The 24,207-nt window shown below is 41.1% G+C and overlaps 1 protein-coding gene across 11 annotated transcripts in view; it reads left to right on the top strand.

Moving 5' to 3' along the window:
• Positions 1-24,207, top strand: part of SEMA6D (semaphorin 6D) — a 594,914-nt gene that overhangs the window by 554,840 nt on the left and 15,867 nt on the right. Inside the window, exon 1 of one of the 11 annotated variants that reach the window (XM_017545218.2) lies at positions 4,174-4,196. The exons of the other annotated variants lie outside the window; for them this stretch is intronic. The gene's annotated coding sequence lies outside the window, so the exon portion shown is untranslated. Of the gene's footprint in view, positions 1-4,173; positions 4,197-24,207 lie in introns of those variants that run through there. 11 annotated transcript variants of the gene reach the window in all.

The raw sequence follows: 24,207 nt of genomic DNA, 5'->3' as shown, positions 1-24,207 counted from the left end.
AAAAAAAAAAGCATCCTTGCGAGTCCAAAGAGTCCTGAGTTCAAATTCTGCTTCAGCCACTTAACCTCTCAGAGCCTGGTTTCCTCAGTGGGAAGTTAGGATAATATTTCTGCCAAATAAGGATGTTATTATATTTTCAGGAGGACATATATGCAAGGCACTTAGCATGGTATCTGACATAAACTCAGTAAGTTGTAATAGTTTTGGTTTCATTTACTATTTTCAAATCAATGATGTTTGGCAATATATGAAATATTCATATATGAAAGACTTATGGATTTTGTACATGGATTTGTTCACCCCAACCAAAAGTATTTGGGTGGCTATTTCTAAAAGCATAAAGAGACAGAGAATATATCAGAACAATTCTGGCATTTATTGAGCCCATCAGAACACAGAAGCAGCACCACATGTACATGTGGTCACTCAGTATTTAACATGATTCTGGTGACTGGTTTGTGGTGGGGTGGGAAGGTTTATCATGTTGTGAAGTATTTTCAGATGATGAATTTTGGAACTTAAATAATGGACAACGTACTCATAGTAACTTACTGGATTAGCTCAACCTGACTCTCAGTCTTAGTAGTAATTTTTAAGATGCTTCTAAGTCCTGTACTCACTCACTTATTCATTCATTTATCCATGCAATGGATAATTTTAGAGCATCTTCAGTGCTCACGGGACTTTTCTTCCCCTTTGTCTTCAAAGCGTCAAAGTCCAGTGAATCATGGAACAACTGCATGCAGCATCAGTTTCCTGGGTATGTGACCTGCAGCTGCACTTGGTCCCATGCTTGCAATGCTCTGCTGTTACCATCTTGAAATTCTTAAATTTTTTTTTTAACAAGGAGAAACACATTTTTATTTTACACTGGATCCTGCAAATCACATAGCTGGTCCTGACTTCTCCTTTTCACCAATGCCATTTACTCTGTATTGATCTGAGTAAGCAGATGTGAGTTGGAAAGAGCCACAGACTCTGAGTCTTGAGTCCGCACCGTGACGCATACTCAGGAAGCTACCTAATTTCTGGTCCTTGGTTTTCTCAGCTGTGAACTAAGGTGGACTACACATGGTCTCTGGGAACATGGCTGTAATCTTGATACCTCAGGAGTATAAGACATAGGTAAAATAATGCCAGACCTGGGTTTGAATTGTAAGTGTGGTGATTCTACTTTCAAAACTAGAAATTATGGGGATTATGGGAATTATGGGACCAAAATAAAAACAGAAATTTGCATTCTTCCTGAAATAGATGAGCTGTATAGCTGAAATCTTTGACTTCTAGCCTAGGCCTTTATGCAGTTTGGTGGTTTTTAAAATATAAAACCAAACTAATTGAGCACTGGTATTATTCTGCTCATTTCATTTAGATCTATCCTTTCGTTTCTATAGATTTTATGCTGATTTCCCAGAGGAGACTTAACTCACTCCTGTACTTTTGCCACACTTAAAAAAAAAATCTATAGCCAAGATGTTAAAACCCTAATATACAAATATTGGCATTACTGAGGATTTTCTAATTTTCAGCCCAGGAAGTTTTGCGTGTTGGGAGATTATAACAAAAATATGTTGCCAGCCCTCTGGCATGGGTACTAACCAATCAAAACAGACCCCACAATGTGGTACAAAGTGATTGGCAGCCCTCCAGTCTGACATTTCAACAGTAACTTTTAGAGAAGGCACTGCGGTATAGTCATCTAGGCCCAAATATCTATTCTCTAGAGACCCAGACAAGATGCAAGAAAGTGATACCATTAAACCCAGTGAGTCTGTGTTTATTCAGTGTGGGAACCAAGAGTCCTCCTAGTTCAGTCAGCTCGCACCTCTGCAAGCACTGCTACAAAGTCTTTATTAAAAGTTATAGCTGTTTAATACCAGACACGGACTTCAGATACACTTGTTTTTCATCAGCTTAAGGTCACTGACAAATGGAAATGATAAAAGGCATTTCAAAGAAAACAAACAACTCTAAATTAACTGAGACTCCAAAATCATCATTTTTAGATACACCTTCAGTTCTGCGTGAAGCCATCATTTGCTTGAGCAGATTTGAGATCACAGGAGAATTCGATGCTCAGAGTGCCTCTAATCACCCACCTAAATATTTGCATCATTAAGTTAGTCTCTCCACTTTGTGAGCCTGCTATCGGCCTGAAGAGATGGGGAGATTTTCTATGATGGTAAAAGGCCACAAATAACTCCAGTGTAAGTCAGAATATCAAGCCAATTAAGATCATAGCAATGACACTTAGTTCTACACATTTCATCCCTTAACTATTAAGCAATTTTTACTTTGACACTGATCCAGAGGTGTTAATGCAGATTCTTTTAAACAACTCAAGTGATTTAGGGTGCGTGTAAAAGGCAGAGGGAGAGAGGGGGAATGATCACCTTTTCTACTTTCCAGAGCTGTAAGTCTTTGGTCCCCTTAAAATTCGTTATCCAGTTTGTGGGGTTCATTTATTTACTTAGTTTAATGTAATTATATTTAATTTAATTTTATTTTGGTGGAGAACATTCTGACTTCAGTCTGTTGGTCTGTTTTATTGTGTAGCAGTAAGCTGTTTCACTTAGAAGTCTACTAAGAAAGAAGGGAGTTTACATTTCAGCTCCCAAGCTCCTAATGGTTGACTAACTAATATGTTTACATGTGTATTAGGATTAAGTGGGCTGATGTGAAAAGAGCCACAGAGATAAGTGAAGTCTGACTTCTTGTTGCCCTAACAGAGGCAGGATTGCAGAATCACCCTTATCAGCTATGATTATCTTATGACTGACAAAAATGCTCAATGTGCCCAAATTTTGAAATAGATTCAGTGTTCCAAGCAGCTAATTGTCTTCAAAGTAAAATATGAACAAGTCGTGTGTAGAAATTAGTTTATAAAAATACAGATTTACTGTTTTGCTACATATTCAGATAGGAATTTACTTAATGCTTAGTTTGTTGCTTATTTGGATCCTGGTGATGTAGGGTGATGACTCCAGCAAAGAGCAAGAAGGCCGGCAGAGCAAATGTTCTTACTCCCTGCTGCCACACACACAGGACTTTAAGAGGGACTTTGGAATTTGGATGAGCCAGGTCTTCATTCTCCACTGCCCCATGCATGTTTTAGAGTTGAGGAAGATCTTAAATGCCAGTATTTGAACAACTGGAGTACAAATATTTTTGGCTTTAAATATCTAAGTACACAATTGCAATCAGTTTTTCATTTGCTTTTATTGGTGTAGATTTGACCACTGAGAAGTTTAAGCCAGGTTTTCTTTCTCCTGTGTGACTGTAATTCTTAACTTTTATTACAAAAGACAATCCCTGTAATACCAGCACCAGGAGAACAGCGGTGATTTTGAATTGGCATGGATCTTTGTGAAAATCAGATTAAAGTTCACTCCAAAAATAGGAATTGCTGTTGCTAATTTTATTTTAGCACTTTATATTTCAGAAGCTTGGGAAGGAAAAAGTAGGAGGTAGAAAGGAAAAAGTAGGAGATAAGAAGAAAAGAGTGAGCGAAAATTATAATATACTAATTTAGCTGAAATCTCTTAATTACCTTAGTGTTTTCTTAGGGCACATCCACAGTATAAATAAAACAAAACATGATCAAGGACTTGTTCTCTAGGAAGTTATCGTCTAGAATAAATTACATATTTCAAAAATCATATCCCAAGTACTGGTTCTTGGATTTATTCAACAGACAATAACTCTCTTCACTAAGAAAATGGGCTGTTTATTTGGATAGAAGGTAACTTAATGCTTTTTAGTGGAACATCTTACAATCCTCCCTTTTTTAAATGTTAAACTTATAAAGCATTGCTTTTAAAAGAGAAAATCTAAAATAACTTAAATTTTTCTTTAGCTGTTTCCTTCAAGTGTTTGTCTATATACATCTCCAGTTTTATAAAGTTGTGATCGGTGAACATACAACTTCATATTCAGATTTTTTTCCCTTCCTAGTATTGCATCATAAGCTGAAGATTACTGGTTTTCATTATTATTATCTGAATAATTGCATCATATTTCATGAGGCTGGTGTAATATACTTTTAACTACTTCTCTATGTTTAGAATTTTAAGCTGTGTCCAGTTTGTTCACCATGATAAAAAAGCTCCTCCCTCTAATAAGTTTCATTTTTTCCCTTCCTACTTTAGATTATTTGCTAAGGGTAAATCACCAGAAATAAAATTACTGAGTCAAAGGTTAGTATTGTAAGTGTGTGTTGTGTGTATGGGAGCATGTGTGTTACACATTGCCAAATTATTTTCTAAAATGGTTATACTAATTTACCCTGCCATGTGCAATAGATTGATTTCATCCAAATTTTACCATATTATTATCTTTAAAAAAAAAAAGAAGCTAATTTAACCAGTGTAAAATTGTACCTTCTTTTAACAATTTGCATTTCTAGTATTGCTATCAAGAAGCCTGATTTTTGTTTATTTCTTCTAAAAAAAATTTTAAAAACTAGATACATGTGCAGAACGTGCAGGTTTGTTACATAGGTATACATGTGCCATGGTGGTTTGCTGCACCTATTGACTCATCCTCTAAGTTCCCTCCCCTCACCCCTGCCTTCCAACCGGCCCTGGTGTGTGATGCTCCCCTCTCTGTGTCCATGTGTTCTCAGTGTTCACCTCCCACTAATGAGTGAGAACATAACGGTATTTGGTATTCTGTTCCTGTGTTAGTTTGCTGAGGATGATGACTTCCAGCTTCATCCATGTCCCTGCAAAGGACATGATCTCATTCCTTTTTATGGCTGCATGGTATCCCATGGTGTATATGTACCACATTTTCTTTATCAAGTCTATCATTGATGGGCATTTAGGCTGGCTTCATGTCTTTGCTATTGTAAATGTGCTAAGAAGCCTAATTGTTTAGGAGACTGGGACAAGACATTTTAGGGACAAGTTTCAACTGTTTGACACATAAAAAAGCAATCTGAAGACTATTATTAGGGAATTGTCATAACATCTGTATTCTAACCAAAGACTATGTATTCTCTGCAATATTTCCAGCTCTGACATCTCATTTCAGTCTTCAGCTGGACTGAGAGGAAAGAGCAAAGGAAGCAGGATTTGGGGATAGAGAGAGTGCTGAGGGGATCCAGGGAAGAAATCACTTACCTAGCTACCTAAGAAACCATCCCAAAACCTAGTGCTTAAAACAACCATGATCATTGGTTTAGCCCCTGAATCTACATTGTGGGCAGAGCTCAGCAGAGACTCTTCACTGCTCCATGTAGAATCAACTGGGGTGGCTCTAGTAGGTGAGGGAAGATCCAGTTCTAAGGTGCTCATTCTCATGGAAGGCCAGTGGGTGCTGCCTCTCAGCTCAGGGCTCAGCCCTTGAGGACGCCTTCACAAGCTGCTTAGGCTTTTTTATACTTTAGTAGCTAGGTTCTAACAAGTGTCCAAAGAAAGAGGAAGTGGAAGCCACCCATTTATTAAGTGCTGGGCCCCAAACTGGCACATTACCATACCATAGCACCATACCGTCACATTCTGTCATTCAAGCAGCCATCGCCCGGATTCACAGGGAGGATATATACACCCACTTCGGAATAGAAACAATATTAAAAAATCGAGACTGTTTGTAAACTGCCAGGAAGAATTTTCAGCCCTTTGAGAAGCTGAAAAACTGGATACTTGGAGCACAGTGGACTAGTAGATATTATAGCACCAGCCTCCACCTCTGCTTTCCAAAGTAGTCTAGGGGTTCTCCATTAACCTAACCCACCTATTTCACAACAAGGAATTCGGCCAGGTGTCTCTCGGACTGACTCTTGCACCCTGGGGAATCTGCAGTATTCTACCACACCCCGCCTACACACACAGTCAGGTCTCAGGGCTTTTAATCATCTGTGTAGTTCCTCTTTCCTATTAAGATAGATTTTAGAGGTGGGTCTGAGCGTGTGATGCATCTCAAGAAGAATAATGACATTAGGCATATTCAGTCCATGTACACTGGCAAAATGCTTAACTTCTAACGTGTTGACAGCCGTGTGTATGAGATTCCCACCTGATTGCTGAGTGGTTGAATCAGGTGTCTCTGTTACTAGGAAAAGGGAAATTATTTGAACTGCAGTTTCTTGTCCAGTCTTACAAAGACTATTTCAAGAGAGAATTTGGAACATAGAAAAAGATGTTGAAATCATCAGAGTGATTGGCACTCCTTTTTCAGCCATTTTGTAGGATTGGGTTAGAGTATTTTAGTTGATTGTTGAAAATAGAAAGTAAAAAACATAGACAAGCTTTCCAGAGATAGAGATTTGCCTTCTGATGTTCTTCTCTCTCATATCAACTCTGCCTGGTCAGCCAAATACTTAATAAGGGGTTCAAAAGGAGCCTCTCTTTAACTTTGAAGGTCCCAGGAGGGCGAGGAGCAAGCCATGGGTCCTCAGTTTATTTCCAAGCAAAAGCACCTAAGCAGGGAGGTACTCAATATATGCTCTTCCCTGATCTTGGGGTGGGTCCCTGCTACACCACTGCCCTGTCACCCCTGGAAACAAAGGCTTGAAGTTAGGTCTAAGATGATAGGGAAGAGGCCTCTGACCACTGCTGACCCTTTACTTCAAAGATAAAGAGGCAGGAGGAAGAGGTAGAAACCAATACCTAAGACTTAGGAGACAGGATCCTTTCTAGCTCCTTGTATGAACCTTCTCTCTTATTTGACTTCTTCATAGAAACCTTATTTATTTATTTATTTATTTATTTATTTATTTATTTGAGACAGAGTCTCACACTGGAGTGCATTGGTGTGATCTCGGCTCACTGCAACCTCCGCCTCCCAGGTTCACATGATTCTCCTGCCTCAGCCTCCCAGGTAGCTGGGATTACAGGCGTGCCACCACACCCAGTTAATTTTTTGTATTTTTAGTAGAGATGGGATTTCACTATGTTACAGACTGGTCTCGAACTCCTGATCTAGTGATCTGCCTACCTCAGCCTCCCAAAGTGCTGGGATTACAGGTGTGAGCCATCCCACCTGGTCTATTTATTTATTTTTTGACACAGTTACCTGGTATACCATTAGACTAGAAGGGGGAATAGTGCTGTTCATATCTTAAAATAACAATCATAAAATCAAGCTAAAAAACTATGACACTATTCTTAATAAATTCTTAAGTACTACTTCTTCTCTGTTCCTTTTCTTCTGCATTACCTTTCTCTGCTGCAGAGATTAAGACTACAGACATTGGAGTCAAACTGATTTAAGCCCCATTGTTTAGTTTTGTGACCAAAGACAGATTACTTCTTTATTTCCTCATCTGCCAAATAACAGCAACCTCCTAGGGGGTGCCTAGCATAATGCCTGGTGCTTTGTTAGCATGCGACCCTGGCTTGTTATTATCAGCTCTAATTTTCTGGTCTCTGACATCTACATATTACACCTAACTCCAGGTGTGTCTCATGAAAACAAAATAAGAAGGTCAGCAAGCAAACTCTCTTCTCTTAGTGGAGCAGCCATGGGAAAAATTTTATATATGGGCCTGGGAAGTTATTTCTACTAATAAGCCACAGACCCTGCCTTCTAGGAGCTCACAATCTGAAGAGGAAGACAGGAGGTAGATGAGCAAATGTACCCACTGTGGGAAATCCACAGTAGAAATGGATAGAGTGTCCTGAGAGGAGAGTAGAGAGAGGCATGGGGAAGGTCTCAGTCTGGTGCTGGGTCCTAAGGTTGGCTAGGAATTTGCCCATCAGAGGAGCTGCAGAAAGTGTTGCAGGTTCAAAGAACAACAGGAGCAAAGGGCAGGAGGCCTCAGCTAAGCTGGCCACTCGCAGAGCAGCTGCAGCCATAGAAATAAGAGTGTGAATATTGATTTGAGCAAAAGTGTAAGCAATGTCAGTATACCAGGCTGATGTAAGCTGCAACTAAATAAGGCACTGATAATAATACTACTTTTTCACACTTGCATAGCACCTTTAAAATTTATGAAATGTAAGTATTTTTACTTACATTTTCTCACTTGTCCCTTTAAAAAAAAAAAAAAAAAAAAACATGGTGAAAGAGGCAGTCAGCAGAGATGCTCCCTTATCTCATCTCAGAAGAGAAGAGGTAAGGAGGCAGGTGGCAGCGGCAAGCAGTGCCATCCTGCACAGGAGGGATCCCTCCTGTCCTACACACTGGCCTCCTTTCCCTCTTCTCCCTTGAGCAGCTTGGATGCTGCTGAAAGACAGTAAGCAGAAGGCAAAACCCACACACTTGAGATAGAGCCTAGGGCCTGGGGACTGGTGATGAGAGCACCTCATAAACCAGGCCAGCCCTGTTGGATTGGGGTTGTGTTTGTGTTGATGGCTGCTTCTACTTGTTGAATGTCCACTGATCTGAAGGCTGTCTGGGACTTTCAGCACATATGACATGAAAGAGGTGGCTCTCCCTCTCCACCCAGCTTGGAATAGATGCAATCTCTTGGGAAAAAAACCCACAGGTCTCTCTGGTTCTTTTCCCCAGGCCTGCTAGAGTGCCTATATAGATATATGCATATACACACTTTAAGTTCTGAGGTACATGTGCAGATTGTGCAGGTTTGTTATGTAGATATAAACATGCCATGGTGGTTTGCTGCATCCATCCCCGCCTTCATCTACATTAGATGTTTCTCCTAATGCTATCCCTCCCCAATCCCCCAACACCCTGCTATTCCTCCCCTAGGCTCCCCCTGACCTGCATGTGCCGGTGTGTGATGTTCCCCTCCTTGTGTCCATGTGTTCTCATTGTTCAACACCCACTTATGAGTGAGAACATGTGGTGTTTGGTTTTCTGCTCTTGTGTCAGTTTGCTGAGAATGATGGTTTCCAGCTTCATCCATGTACCTTGTCCCTGTATCCTTCCTACAAAAGACCACGACATCCTCTGCGTTTCCTGGTTTTATAATCCTTTCTATTTTTAATCAAAGAGTTACCAGTCTCTATAGTATATGAGTAGATGAGGAAAAGGAAAACCAGTCACACTTTTCCCCACCAAAGATAATTAGGCGAATTTCCCTCAATCTTTTCACCAATGTTTAGCCTGTTTGCATGTCTAAAGAAAGCAACATTCTTTTTTCTCCATACCTCCCCAGGATGCCTCCCGTGATTGGAATAGAATTTGGAGCCCTAGGTCCACAACATTGGTCATTTTAGGAAATAGGCCAGACAGTATCACTGGCACACTGCTAAGTCCTAAATGTCCTTCCCGGCAATTGCAAAATCAATGGAAGCCCAAATCTCACTGTGGTCACATCTGCAGCTGTAGGGCAAATGCCTACCACACATACTGCTGCATAATTTAATGCTTAATTTAATAATTTTAATGCATAATGTAATGTGTTGGTGTGCGTGCGTGCTCATTACGAGTGATCGTGGATGACCTGTCATTAGCAGTTCACCATCAGTGAGTAAAGTGCTCTTGGGAGATTTTTCAACTTTTTTTTTTCCTTGAGAAGGCACTGGGTTGCACGCAGAAATTCATTCAACAGGAAATATTAAAACCCTGTGGGCTAACCATTTTGGGGGGAGTTTATCTATGGCCATAAAAGACAGTTCCAGAACTCAAAGAAACCCACAGTGAGGGGGAATAAGTTATGAAAATAAGGAAATATTATATCATGTGATATTTGTGCTGATGAAAGTGAGCCCAGATTTTCACGGCCAAAGAAGGTAGATCCTGGAGGGAAGTGATTTGTCATGAGGAATCAGTCATGAAGAGGAAGGGACAAGAAGAGCATTGCAGGTACTGATGGGGACAGCACATGCAAAGGCAGAGAGGTAGGAGAAGCAGAGTTTGCACTGGAATTAGGGGGCCGCTTTACCATGCCCGAAATACAGGGTGTTCAGAGCAATGTCATCCAAATGCTGTCCCCTGGTCCCTCTTGGCCCCATAGTTGTAAGACTACTGTTGAATGTCACTGTGGAAACTGGTTTTGATTTTTGTCAATGCAAATCCATTTTGAGCCTCTCTGAGATTAGCTATCGAGGTCATAAAGCAATGGACCTGGAGACACATGTCCCAGAAGCCTCTTATCAGCAGTATGGGCTCCAGTAGTTCTTTAACTCCTTGTCTGAAAAGCATTTATTTACTAATTCGGCAAATATTTACCAAGTAGATACAGTACTGAGTTCCAGATGCTATGGTGGGTAATAAAGATAGAAAACAGACAGACATGACTTCTGTTCTCCCAGAACTGACACGAAGTTCAGTGGAGAAAATAACTTCTGCCCTAAACCTCTAAGTGAAGCTTTAAGGACCAGAATAGAGAAGACATATTTGCTTTGAAAAGCATAAAACACTGTAAGTTAAAAGCTCTTTCCCCAAACCCTGGTCTAGGCTGAATATCAATGAGAGCTGGGAACCCTAATCCCCACCCACACACAGAAGTTTATTAAATATCAGCCGCAAAGTACATTGGGAATGCAGAGATGGGCTAAGAAACCTAGACAGAGGTCCCGAGTATATGTGAGCTGAGCATCCCACAGCACACTGTACACTTTAACAAAGAAATTGGACATGGCCTGCTGGCCTGTGGGAGCGCCTCACCCCTGGGTCCAGGAAAGCTCAAGGGGACACTTAAAGGCCATTATTTCCCAAGACCACATGGTAGTGGGGGTGGGGGGGCAGAATGCACCCTCTGCCATTTCATCTGGGACGCCATCAGAATGCCAAGTCCACATTTGTAAGTGCCAGCGGAGGCTCGCTCCCTGTTCAAGGCATCAGTCAGTTTGTAGTACAAAGCCCATTTGTGGTTCCGCATCACAGATCAGAGGCAGCGGTCTCAGCGCTCCCCTGTCTCAGGGTACACAGAGAGCACATGCACTTTGTATCCTAGGCAACAGCAACGCTACAGCAAAAAACTTAGAAGTATGAATTGGGAGGAATTTTACTCTGAGTAAAGAACCTTTTTCAACCCAGGCACCAAACTCAGAATCGTAAAATGTCACAACTTGGAAGGGGCCTTGGAGATCACCTGCGTTCTAGCCTAGCTTCTTATTGAATACATGGGAAACCGAAGCTGGAAGAGGCAAGTTGGCTTTCTCATGGTCTGTCGGATCCTTAGAGGCTAAGAGTAGAATCCAGATTTTTTTTACCTCCCTGTTATCTCCAGGTGTGTTTGTTGTCTGGGATAAGATTACCATCCCTTAAGGTGATTCATAAGGAAGGGAAGAATAAAGGTAGATAAGGGTAATATAAGGTTCAAAGTGTAATTATCCCTGGCATTAGAACCACACACCCTTCCCAAGGTTGTACCTTTAGGCTTGAACAGGCTTCCTGGTACTCACCTCACCTAATAGTAATTTTCATGGTGCTTACCATGTGCCAGGATCTCTGATAAACTCTTTTAAGAACTCCTTCAGTCCTCAGCAACTCTCTGAGGTAGCTGCTAGTGTGATCCCATCCCCAAGGTACACGGTATTGGAGGCACCAAGTGGTGAACTAGCTCGCCCAAGGTCAGATTACTGGTTAGACAGAAAAGGTGAGGCGCCTACCCGAGCAGTCTGGCTCCAGGGCCATGTTCTCCACTTTGCACTGGATCCACCGCTCAACACTTGCCAGGCTTCATTCCTCACAGCAGGAAGGGCTGATCTTGCCGAATACCCTCTTGGTCTTGCATCAGTGTAGTAAAAATTAGGAACTGAGATTTTAAGGGCTTGTATGGATTGACCTAAACTCTCATTTTGCCTCTGTGGCCCCTGAGGTTTCAGAAGTTCATAGTCCATCGATATGGAGCCTAGACAAAAGGCTGCAGGTAAGGTACAGGTGCACTGACTCAGGCCCAGCCTGGGCCCTCCCTGAGCTTCGCAGGACATACAATTCACTCGGGCTGTTTATTATTCTCATTCTTGGTTACGGCTTCATTTTTAGTCCAGAGCTATCAAATGGAACATAACTTACCATGGGCCACATTTCCATCAGTAGGACAAAATACATTAAAAAATACTTATTTTGAAATAATTAGAACTCATAGGAAGTTGTAATAATAGTACAGAGGGTTCTGTGTCCCCTTCGCCCAGGATGTACATTTTAAAAAACAAATTAGGATTGACTTGCGGAATCTTGATAAAGTTAATGCTCTAGATCCTTCTGAACAATCAGCAATCTTTCTCTTCATTTGTCAGAGTCAGGCAACTCTTACTGTGTTTTCAAATACAGAAGGCAAATATTAATACAAAGGCCATATTTTTGGTGATGAAACCCAGAGGACTTGGGACTAAAAATCCTTGACTTATAAAATTTCACTTCTCTTCCTCTGAGTCGTTAGCGTTTTAACCCTTCTGTAAACCCTTCACCAACTGTTCTAAAGCATGACATCACCTGAGAACCTCTGATGAGGCACTTTGCAGATTATTAAAGAAGAGACATGAGCCTCTTTAAATAGAGTGAAATCCCATGTTGTTGGCAATAATACTAACATAGATCATTGAACTCTGTTGTGACATCTGGGTTCTGCACTGGCTTCACCACTCTTGGATCATAAGTCCCTTAATTTACCTGCTTGTTCTCTCCTTTCGTCAGACAGGAATAAGAGCAGCAGCCCATCCTCAGTCCTTCTTTGCCAGGGTATTGTTCATTTCTTTGAAAGCCTGAAAAGGCTACATGGAGTTCAGTGAAAGCTATGACTACACAGTGGTTGCATCAGACAAGTCAGTAGCATCGGAACAAACATGCACTACTTCCGTCATCCCAGTCCGGAGGGCAGAACCAGGCATAGACCCAGGCCCTATTATCCTGAACAGAATGTCACATGCAGGCCATATGGCAGGCCAGCAGGACATCTGGTAGAATAAGCCAATGTTCCACAGATAGGCTGAGTCCTTGAGCATCTGGGTCATCCCTTGGAACCTTGAGCCCTTCCTTTGTCTAGCATGGCTCCTGTTCCTGGAAGCTGAAGGGGAGGAGCCCGGCCTGGCTGGAACTATGCATATGGAGGAGATAACCAAAAAAGAAGGCTTTTAATTTCTCTTGTCACTAGTTAGCCTTGAAAATCCTTCGGTTCCCCTGAAAAAAGGAGACACTATTGTTCATTTCTGCTACAACAATCTCCTGCTGTATATATATATATATATATATTTTCTATTATAGAAGGTTCCTTGTGCTTCATACTTTCACAAAGCAAGTTACTATCTTGATGTCTTAAGAGGCTGATATATTTTGTCATCTTCCTGAATAGCAGATTTTCTGCTTACATATCCAGTTCATATTCTCAGTAGTTTTTTCTATTATTTTCACTTCTAATGAGGATTGTTTCTAGGACACTTTTGCTTTAAAATGAATGTTATTTGAGTTAGGACAGACAGGCCAAAACCTGCAGGAAACTTGTCACTAGAATTGTGGTCCCCAGAGCAATGGTTCTGATCAGAGGTCAAATCCTGGGATTCTTGTCCAAGTTTGCTCAGAATTGGCAAAACAGGTTAGATCCTGTTTTCTGTCCCTTCTTGCCCATCTCTTTTTAAGTTCAGTTCCTTTTTGAATTATTAATATGTGACCAAAGAATTACTGATTCAGATATTGGTGTGCTTTGCTTTAAGAAAATCCAGACAATAGAGAAAACCTTGCATAAGAGGTTTTTAATTTTCAGAAAACTTGAGTCGACACCTTTGTCATGCACATAAAATATAACTCAAATAAAACTGACCCAACTTTGAGGAAGATGCTGATTTTAAAAGCAAGGCATTAATAATGAACACCCAGACTTCCATAGCCCCAGCCTCCCCTTTCCTCACTCCCATGGTATTTGCTGCCACCTGTGCTTTTTTCTCTTCTGTCAGAATCCATCATGTTCCCTTTATGCTGGATAAGGTCTTATAAGTGTCTTCATACTGGTTTCTGGCTTATGTTATATTCTAGCATTACTTACATTATAACTGGAAAAAAGGCCATCGGCCAAAGAAAAGAAATTTCCATTGCAGAATTTCAGACATAAGCCAGCCCTTAGGCAGGCCGATTTTCATTTTATATTTGTTTGTTGGGTAGTGGGGAGTCACATAGGATTGTTCTCTGCCAGTCCCATATACCCACTCTCTAATCTCAGGAATAGCTCTGCTTTCCTTCCCTTTGTTCTGGGAAAGCTGCAAAGTAAGCCAGAATGTCAGCAGTGGTAGTGGGGAGGTTGACAGAAATCATTTAGTTCTTTGGCCTCTGTTGTCCATTTCTGGTGGGGAGTTTGTTAATGATGGGTAGGTGTGAAAAGAGGCATCTGTTGCCTTTTATAGAGAATCTCTTGGTTTTGGAGCACCTGAAACTCATGAACTGGAGGCTAACGAGGCTCTTGTGCCAGCGATGCAGGAGAATGATGGTAGACTCAAGATTCAGTGTTGGGGTGATGATGGAGAGCTGTTCATTTTGATGGGGCCTATGTGCCACAGCTGAGTCCTTCAGTGTTCTACCTTTTTCTTTATTTCTTCCTCCGTTCATTAAGTATTTACTGAGGACCTCCCAGGTGCCAGGCCCTGTGCTGATCCTAGCAGTAAAGAGGAAAATGATCCCTTGAATAGCACAGCCCAATAGAGAAAAATGTGAAAATCAGTAAGATTGCTGTGGAGTGATAAGTTCTGCAGTAGATTTATACAATATGATGGTATGACTAGCTGTCCTAAGCAGAGCAGTGTTGCTGAAGAGGGAAGAATGAGAAAGGGGAGAGGGCCAGGTAAAGTTTTCAGGTGATGAATAGACAGTTTTCAGGAAGGACATTTTAGGAAGAATACGTGTGCAGAAGACACTGCTTTGGGATTGAGGTGGGGAAGTATCAGTAGGTGAAATGGAGATGCTGGCAAGAATAGAATTGTGAAGGACCTTGCAAATCTTGGAAATGAATTTAGACTTTACACATAGGCCTTCAGGAACCATTCAAGTGCTTTTAGACAGGGATGTGACATGATACTGTTTGTGCTTTAGAAAGACCATTCTGGTCGCATTGTGGAGAATGCAGTGCAAGTCTAAAAGAACAGAAACCAATGAAGGGTCAATTCTAGACCGATGAAGAGATCGAAGCAATGGGATGTACAAACAGGTTCTAAGGAGAGAATGATGGACAGGGGGCCGTGCAGGAAGACTCCTAGGCCTAAAACACAAGTCCCTGAGAAGGATATGAAAAATGGCAATAACAGTAGTAATAGTTGTAATTGTGGGATTCTTTCTTTTTTTTTTTTTTTTTTTTTTTTGGGGAGTGTTTTTTTTTTTTTTCTTTTTTTTTTTTTTTTTTGAGATGGAGTTTTCTTCTTGTTACCCAGACTGGAGTGCAGTGGCACGATCTTGGCTCACTGCAACTTTTGCCTAATGGGTTCAAGCGATTCTCCTCCCTCAGCCTCCTGAGTAGCTGGGATTACAGGCACATACCACCATGCCCAGATAATTTTTGTATATTTAGTAGAGATGGCGTTTCACCGTGTTGGCAGAGCTGGCCTCAAACTCCTAACCTCAAGTGATCCACTCACCTCGACCTCCCAAAGTGCTGCCAGATTACAGGTGTGAGCCACCACAACCAGCCCAATTATTGGATTCTTATTAGATGCAAGGGGTTTGGCTACATGCCTTACATAGGTTATCTCATTCAGTCATTGTAATAATATTAGTGCTAGCATTATCCTCAGTGCAGGCAGGAAAATGGGAAAGTTTGAAAGGTTAAGTTACATGCCCAAGGTCACATGGCTGGTAAGTGGCAGTGCTTATATTTGAAGCCAGGGACTCCGAGCTCTAAACCTATGCTCTGCAAGGAATTTAGCGGAGGAGAAGTCAAGGCAAAGTATCTTAAGTTCAATTTTAGACTACTGAATTTAAATTGCCTATATTATACCGAGGTCAAAATATCTAGCAGGGAGTGGGACAGCTGGATCTGGAGCTGAGGAGTGTGGTGTGTGCTGGATGTGTGATCTAGGATTAGTGAATTAGTGGTAGTGAAGAAGGGAGGGGTCATGTGAGCACCTCCCTAAAGATCCAGGCTGGAACTGGGAAGAACATCCAACGGGCAAGCATGTTAAGACAAATTTGGGAAGACTGATGAAAAGGAGCAGCTAGTGAGGTGGGGAGAACTAGGAGCGTCAAAGGTGGAGTTTCACTATCTGATGGAATGGCCAATGAAATTAAATGCAAGTAGATGAAGGAAGATTTAAAATGAGAATTGCCTTGGATTTGGCAATTAGGTGGTTGCTGCATAGGCATTAAAGTTAGGCTAGAGTGGGCTAAAAATATAACACAAAGTGAGAAAATAGAGAATATGGACTCAGGCTTCTCTTCAAAGAAGCCTGGCTGAGAAAGGAAATGGGAGAGAGAAAACAGAGGCAGCCTGAAGGTCAGGGGAATGGCTGTTTGTTTATGATGGCAGTGACTCGAAATGCTTGGATGTTGAGGAGAAAGACCCCTGAGCCATGGGAATTACACCAGGATGCTGTTCCCACTAGATAGGGGAAGTAGGAACCCCTCTAGCTGTCAGGAGAACAACAAGTTTTTACAGTTTTAATTTACCAACCCCCCTTGTATTACATAAAATCAGTCCAGATTGGTGGAATGACTTCTCTGTGGCCACATAGCATGTCTGTGACCCCAGATCTCCTGGCTCCTGGCCTCTTTCCTCTCTTGCTGCCAGTGTCGGTGGGAGAAGAATCACCCTGATGTGTTCCTCATGGTGTGAGTCTCCACTGCTCCAGCCAGGTCCTTCCTTGCTCCTTCCAAATCCACATCTTAACAGATTCTGCTGTGTCAGTAGGGTTTCAGCTGTGTGGAGGGTGAGTCAGAGAGCTGCTTTGTCATTTCCTCCACATGCCGTGGGGCAGAGTTTTAGGTGGTTAATTATAAAGTGTCAGTAACGTAACAGTGCTGGAAGCCTCTTCCTCTAACCTGGGAGCCCACATTCCTGGAAGGAGGAAGGGTCTCAGAGTCAGGGGCCTTTCAGCAACCTCTTCATGGCCCACAGTGAGAGAGGAGGATGTATTTATTCGTTCAGTTGTGGCTCCTGCACACAGAACCTGTGTACACGAGGTAGAGGGTGGGGTAACAGTAGCCGTTCCTTAAATGAAAAAGCCTCGGCTCGTTTAAAACACATCAGCCAAGAGTCACTTGGCAAGCCTGGAGGCAAGGAGCCTTTCAGAAGGGCCCAGAGTAGGCTGCCCCAGCTCTACTTAGGGATCTCTTGGAATCCGAATATATATGATGATTAATAATCTAGTCTTCTTACCATGCATGGAAGGTGAAAGGAGGCCTGCAATTCAGTGGATATTACCTTCTTATATTCCAAAGCTTGTGGTGTCAGCCAAGCTGTCATACCACTCTGATTAAATGCTGATGATGGTCATTAAGATCTAAAACCTGCCAGAACATACCGCTTAGAATCGAGGCACATGAATGCTGTATAAACCTAAACCTCTCTTTTATAATTGATCTTCGGTTACAGCCCTCCTTGTCTTGGAGGGCACTAAGGTATAGGAATCAACTTGCTTCTCTTTGCTCTCTCCCCACTTACTAAACTCACTGCCTCCCCTTTTGTTTAGTCTCATGGGGTCCTCGTGACCCAGAGGTGGTAAATGGATAATTCCTGTGACTCCAGGTGCAATCGTTCTCATTGACTACAGCGTGAACAGTGCCCCCTGAAATGTCACAGACTACAGACTGAATGGTGCCCTTTGTGCCACAGGTCCGGTTCCACGCCCCGGTCTTTCTACAGCATTCTCCAGTCAGAGTCCATGCTCTTGGGGAGTGGAAGCCCGGGGGGCCCATGCTCCCTGGGTCTGCTGCCCTCTGTTGTTTGTTTAGTAGTATTAAATAAATCTAAATTAGACTAAGTCCAAAATGCTTACCTTGCCCTAAGGGAGTCAGCGAGGACATGGTGATTCAGGACATATGGCTTATTCTTCTGTTTATTCCTTTATTCACAGTTCATTCACAGTTGCCTCAGGAATTGACAACTGTGAGACATACTTGACCCGAGGGACTGAAAAAAATCTTCCCTAGGTTCTGAAAAATTAGGGGGACTTAGACCAAGGATGGGAGGCAAAAAGGGCCATCTAGAGGGAAAGTAGAAGCAGGATTTGGCAGGTGGTATGAGACTCCAGGGCTGAAAACAGAGGCAAGGTAGTAGAAGCACAAGAAAAGAGAGATGGAGGCCCAGGGTGAGACAGGAGTCCTCGTGAGAGGGGCAGGACTCAGAACCTGAAAAGCTGAAGGCCACATTTAAAAGATTTGCGTTCCATCCTAAGAGTAATAGAGGGTTACTGGAGGGATTATGAGATTCCGTGATTCTGAAAAGATCGTTTGTGTTGTGTCTAGAAAACGAATGGGAGACAAACAGGCAGACAGAGAGGTGGGAAAACCATCAGAGGAATGTAGTATGAGGAAAAGCAAGGAAAGGCAGTATTTGGAAAAGCTGTGAACTGTCAACTGCGTCTAAAGCTCCTGAGCAGTCAAAGGAAATAGGACTGGAAAATGTCCATTGCCTTTAGGTACTTGTAGGTCGTCAGTCTCTGAGAGAGGAAATAGAACACAGAAAGAAGAAGAATGGGCAGGAGGTGAGGAAATTATGAGCAGCGAAGACACAGGTGATAGCTTGAGTGGGATCAGGGATACAGGAGGTATTTTCCTTTTGTGTGTGTGATGGGGGAGACATGGACAAATTTCAGTTCTGATGGACAGTATTTAATTAAGAGTTACAGAAAATAACAGAAATATAATCAATGTCTTTTTATTCCAGAAAAAGAATGAAGGGATTGGATTACAAGCACATGTGTTGGGGGTGGGCCGGGCACAGTGGCTCACGCCCGTAATTCCGACACTTAGGGAGGCCGAGGTGGGCAGATCACTTGAGGTCAGGAGTTCAAGACCAGCCTGGCCAACATGTTGAAACCCCACATCTACTAAAAATATAAAAATTACCTGGACATGGTGGTACATGCCTTTAATCCCAGCTACTTGGGAGGCTGAGACAGAGAATTGTTTGAACCCAGGAGGCGGATGTTGCAGTGAGTCAGGGTCATACCACTGCACTCCAGTCTGGGTAATAGCGCAAGACAGTCTCAAAAAAAAAAAAAGCACATGGGGAGAGTGGATGTATTTGGCAAAGGGAAAGGAGAAGACTGAGGAAACCCCTATCTTATGGCTTTTGTATTCTATGTGAAGTAGCTGTGGGGAAAGGGGGAGGAATGTAAGTAGCAGTGTATGGAGACATAGCAGACTGGGGCCTTGAGGAAATTGGGAAGTTTACATGTGTGGATTGGGGGAGTGGTCTAATTTAATTGAGAAACATAGGATCTCCATGGAGTTTGTGATGCTGTTTGTAGTTGATGACAAGGAATTCTGTTACATTACTAACAAATTGTCCCAGAGTGTGGTTGTCTCAACCAGTGCTCAGCTGCTCTGGGGCAGGTGAAGAAGGTGAGTGGCACATTCATCCAAGGTTAAGACTTTGCAAGAAAGGCTGACAAATACACAGAGGATGAGGGAGTCAGGAGTACAGGCAGAATAATGGACATGATTGACCATTGACTATTATACCTAGGATGGATAAAGAGGTATGTCAAGATCAGAGAAGACTAATGATTAGAAGAAAGGAGAACAGTTAGTGGGCTGAAGGCCCTGATGAGAAGGAAGAGAGTCATGGTGTGAAAGTGGCCAGATGAGCAATCTGGAAGAACAGGAGGTTAGCATCAGAACACACAACGCTTGACTTTATGATTTTGAGGCTGAAGTCTCCATATGGAACCATGGGCTGGGGCTAGTAAAGTCTTTGAAAAGCTAGAAAAAATGCCTGGGAAACTGTCAGGTAAAAGACAGGAGCAGCACTTCGACCAAAGACTTTTTGTAAGATCACTGGAGGCCCAAGGTCTAGAAGAGTCATCAGAAAACTAAGAGGATCCAACTCCACATTCAGACCCTGAGGCAGGTGGAGTCTGAGAGTCTAAGCCAGATACTCTTTGCATAGACAAGAGATAGGGGACAGCTTTCAAATCAACATGGTATCTCTCTGGGTTCTTTGGGCTAGGGATAAAGTAGGCCTACCCCATTTCTACATTCTCATTTCCTTTAAACTATTTAGTTTTCAGGAAGACAAAGACTATATACTACTTTCTCTATCTGGGATTCATTAATTTCAAACTGAGCTAATCATAAAAATAACTTGTGGTCAGATATGGTGGCTCATGCCTATAATCCCAGCACTTTGGAAGACCCATGTGGGAGAATCATTTGAGACTAGAAGTTCGAGACCACCCTAGGCAACATAGTGAGACCTCAGGTCTACTAAAAATACAAAATAAAATTTCTTTAGAAGTTTAAAAATTTGCATTAACCTTCCCTGTAAATTCTCCTGCCCAAAGAACTCTTCCTCAATATTTCTTTTAGATTGCATCTGCTAACAACAAATCTCTTGAGTTTTTATTTGTCTAAAACATCTTTATTTTGCCTTCATTTTTGAAGAATATTTTTACACGTTGTAGAATTCTAGGCTGGAAATTTATTTCAGCAACTTAAAAATGTCATTCTGTGTTCTGCTGGCTTCCATTGTTTCCACTGAGAAGTCTGCTGTCTGTAGTATTCTTGCTTTTTGGAAGGTAATGCATCTTAGTGTTTAACATTTTTAAAGTTTGTCCTTGTTTTAGCATTTTGACTACGATGTGTGTGATTTTTTTTTTAGAACTTTTTAGAATTTCTTGAATGTGTGGCTTATAATCTTTTATCAGTTTTGAAAATGTGTGCAGCCATTAACTTGTCAAATATTGCTTCTATCCCATCTCTCTCTCTGCAGTCACAAGGACTCCAATATGTCCATCTTTTCACAAACTCCTATGTTTCTTACTCTCTTGTCCTTTTTTTATCAATCTTTTTGCTCTCCATATTTGTCTGATAATTTGTATTTGTCTTTTCACTAATCTCTTCACCTCTGACAAATATGTTGCTAAACACATCTATTGAAGATGTGTTATTTATTGTGCTTTTTTGTTGTTGAATTTTTATTTAATTCTTTTTTATAGATTCCAGTTCTCTGGTGAAATTCTCCATCTTGTCATCTTCTTTGCTTGGACAAAAAAAGCACAGTTATTTTCAAAACATATGTGTGATAACTCTAATATCTGGGCTACCTGTGTGGCTATTTCTGTTGTGGGTTTTTTTCTCTTTCTTAGTTGCAGTTTTTGGAATTTGTAATAATTTCTACTTGAACATTGGGCAATGCATGTAAAGGACTGTAGTTTCTGGATGATATCTTTTTGTGAAGAAGTGTAATCTTATCTTTTCTGGCAAGCAGCTAGAGTGGGAGATTATATCCATCCAGCCTGGGACTTAGCTTATTGGATTGGATTGGATTGGAATTTTTGTAAAACATGGTTTGCCTTACATTTTTCTCCTCTTCTGGAGTGTAGCTTTTCAGAGGCCCAAATGATAGCCTTTGGTTATTTACTGGTACTCTTCCTTCTTGGTGAGTCCTAAACTTGGGACTGCTAGAAATTTTTATAGTTGTTGTATATAGCATTAAGCTCTATAAAATTAGCAAATATAAAATGATAAAAATATTACATTATAATATATAATATATATAAATATAAATGTTATAAAAATATAAAGTTAGCAAATATTCATAAGGCAAAATCAAGTGCTGAGTGTAGGGCTTAGCTCTGTGCACCTGCCTTCTCTCAAGTATCCTGTCACTCAAGCCCTAGTTGTTCTGGCAGCTCTCAACTCCCATAAGAACTTTGCTCATCATATTTAGTATTTAACATCAGGAATGTATGGGAGAAGTTCATATAAAATACCAAAAAGTGAATAAGCTTAACTATTCAGGCATCCTTGTTCTCTGACTGTGTCAGAGAACAAGGAGTGACTTCATGTAGGAATGTTTTTTAAGCTTGCATGTGAGGAATATGGTTTCCTCTTAGTAGGAGGCCTCTACATCTGTGAAGCTGTGTGCCTTATCCTCTAAGAATGCCCGTCATTGTTAGAATGGTATACATAAACAATTTGGCAAATAGTTGTACAAGATGAAAGAATGAACTTTTTTTTTTCACCTTTTTACCAGACAAGATATAACCAGAATAGACATGATGATAGTCACTAAAATTTAGCAAATATTTACTTTGGAGCAGACTCTGTTAGATGCTTCATAGTGATTATCTCATTTAATCCTAAAAGGAGCCTATGGCATAGTAAAGACAATTACTCCCATTTTACATTCGGTGAAACTGAGGCTTAAAGAGATAAAGTCAATTTAAACAGGGCCCAAGATCCAGGAAGTAAATGGCACAAGCAAGTTCAAACTCAGATTTTTCTAGTCCCAAGGCCCATGTTTTTTTCCAACATTTCATCTTGCTTCATGGCCTGCCCTTTTTAACCTAACTAGTATCATGATTTCAGGACACTAACTAGTATCATGATTTCAGACCCCTGGACTCCTGATATATCTTCTTAAATAAAGTCAGAGATAAGTAGTCTGAGTGGTTTACATACAAATACATCTCCTTCCTGGTACATTGCTTTCAGGTATTTCCAGATTCTTCCCTCTGCCCCCCAGCCTTTGAAATATGTATCACATTAAATGCCTTCATTTATAACTACTATGACAAGTCTGAATGTTATTATTATTTTTTTTTTTTTTTCAAAAATACAGCTTTACACAGAGACAGGAAGCAGTTAGTGGTAGGGCTTTATTTTGGGAGGTTTAGAGTGGTAGGGGGTGGGGCATGGGGAGAAATTGCTTTCTGCAGTGTCAGATGAATGAGTTATAGGAAATGATAGCTCAGCCAGCAGCTTGGTGCTTGCTAGTGAGTCAGCAGTGATTCCATCCTCAGCCGCAGTGCTGGGATCACAGCTGAGAGACAGTCTTCCTGGTGAGGGCTCCTCCCCATCCTGCTATCTGGGACATGGAGGCTCTGCTTACCTGATGTGAGCCATTCACCTACCTGTCATGGAGGAGAAAGAGTCACAGAATGATCTTTTTGTTTTAATACAGATGTTTCTATATTTCTTTGGGATTAATTGGTATTTCTAATTATTTTGCCCGATATCTAGCAGAAAGATTCAGTGACTTTGTATCTAGAGGATGATGTTTGGAACTGGTGTCATAGTAGAATCTAGTTCATAGGGCAACATTTTGTACTTTTATGCTACTTCAACTTTAGAAGGTCTTTATAAATGATAAAAACAGTATGGAAAAGCATGACAGGAAAACACTGCTTCAGAAGAAGGGGTACACAAGGAGAAATCATCTTGTCAGGACAATGGAAACCATGTAGATGTAGTACAAAAACTAGAACCAAATCATTGTGGTTGTTGGAGTACTACTGTAGGATTGCTGGTGATTGTTTTTTTGTTTTGTTACTTTATTTTTCCAATACATAGGCACAAGTTGTAAAATTTACCCTTGGAGTAGTCCTCTAGTGATTTAAGATAACTAGTTGTGAAAAATAACTGGCCAAATAACCTTAATATTTTAGGATATCTTTTCCCCAGGCCCTGTTGAGACTCTTATCCTCTCATACCCAGTATTCTCCAGTAGGAAATGGGTAGAGAGGTCTAACTTTTCTCGGAATTTCCTATGTGCTAGGCACTTGGTTCCTTTTCACTCTAAGAAGGCGCTATTATCCATATTTCACAGACAAATAAACTAATGCTCAAAGAGATTGAAGGAATGTTTCCAGGCCAATAAGCTAGCATGTGGTATAATTTCATCCATGTCCAAGTCCTACTGACTCCAAAGTCCATGCTCTTGAGTGCAAAACGATGCCATCACCGTTTCCATTCCATCTGCTTTTTGTAAGGCAGTTTAAACATGTTAACTTAGTGCTGGATGGATCATCCACAAAGAAACAATTACTGCAATATATTATTCTCTTTTTGCAAAACTGGGACTCTAAAACTCACATATACTTGATTTGTACTTTAGTTGGAGAAATATTTAGAGCATTGGATAGCATGCATATCTGTGTGTTTCACGTGAGGTCCATAAAAAAGGCACAGTAAACACCCAGTTTAGTGGTTGGACTCACCAGGAATTTGCGGTGATTCTTACAATCTCTTCTGAGTTCTTAGGTATGTAAGATGGAAGATAATGCTAAATGTTTTGTTGTTCAGAACAGTGGCTGGAAGTGACAGTTTTGGTTGAGGGAGGGGGGTGGTATTGTTGCAAAGTGGAACACTTACAACTTTACAAAAATATCCATCTCATTGGCCCAACAGAGCCCTAATTTATCTTTTTAATAAGCTAATAACATTTAAAGATCTTTTAAATTTTTTACTGCTATTATCATGCAATTAATG

The sequence above is a fragment of the Cebus imitator genome, unplaced genomic scaffold (assembly GCF_001604975.1).
Source record: "Cebus imitator isolate Cc_AM_T3 unplaced genomic scaffold, Cebus_imitator-1.0 Scaffold9, whole genome shotgun sequence".
NCBI classification, from domain to species: domain Eukaryota; kingdom Metazoa; phylum Chordata; class Mammalia; order Primates; family Cebidae; genus Cebus; species Cebus imitator.
This window is presented reverse-complemented; position numbering and strand designations above follow the sequence as displayed.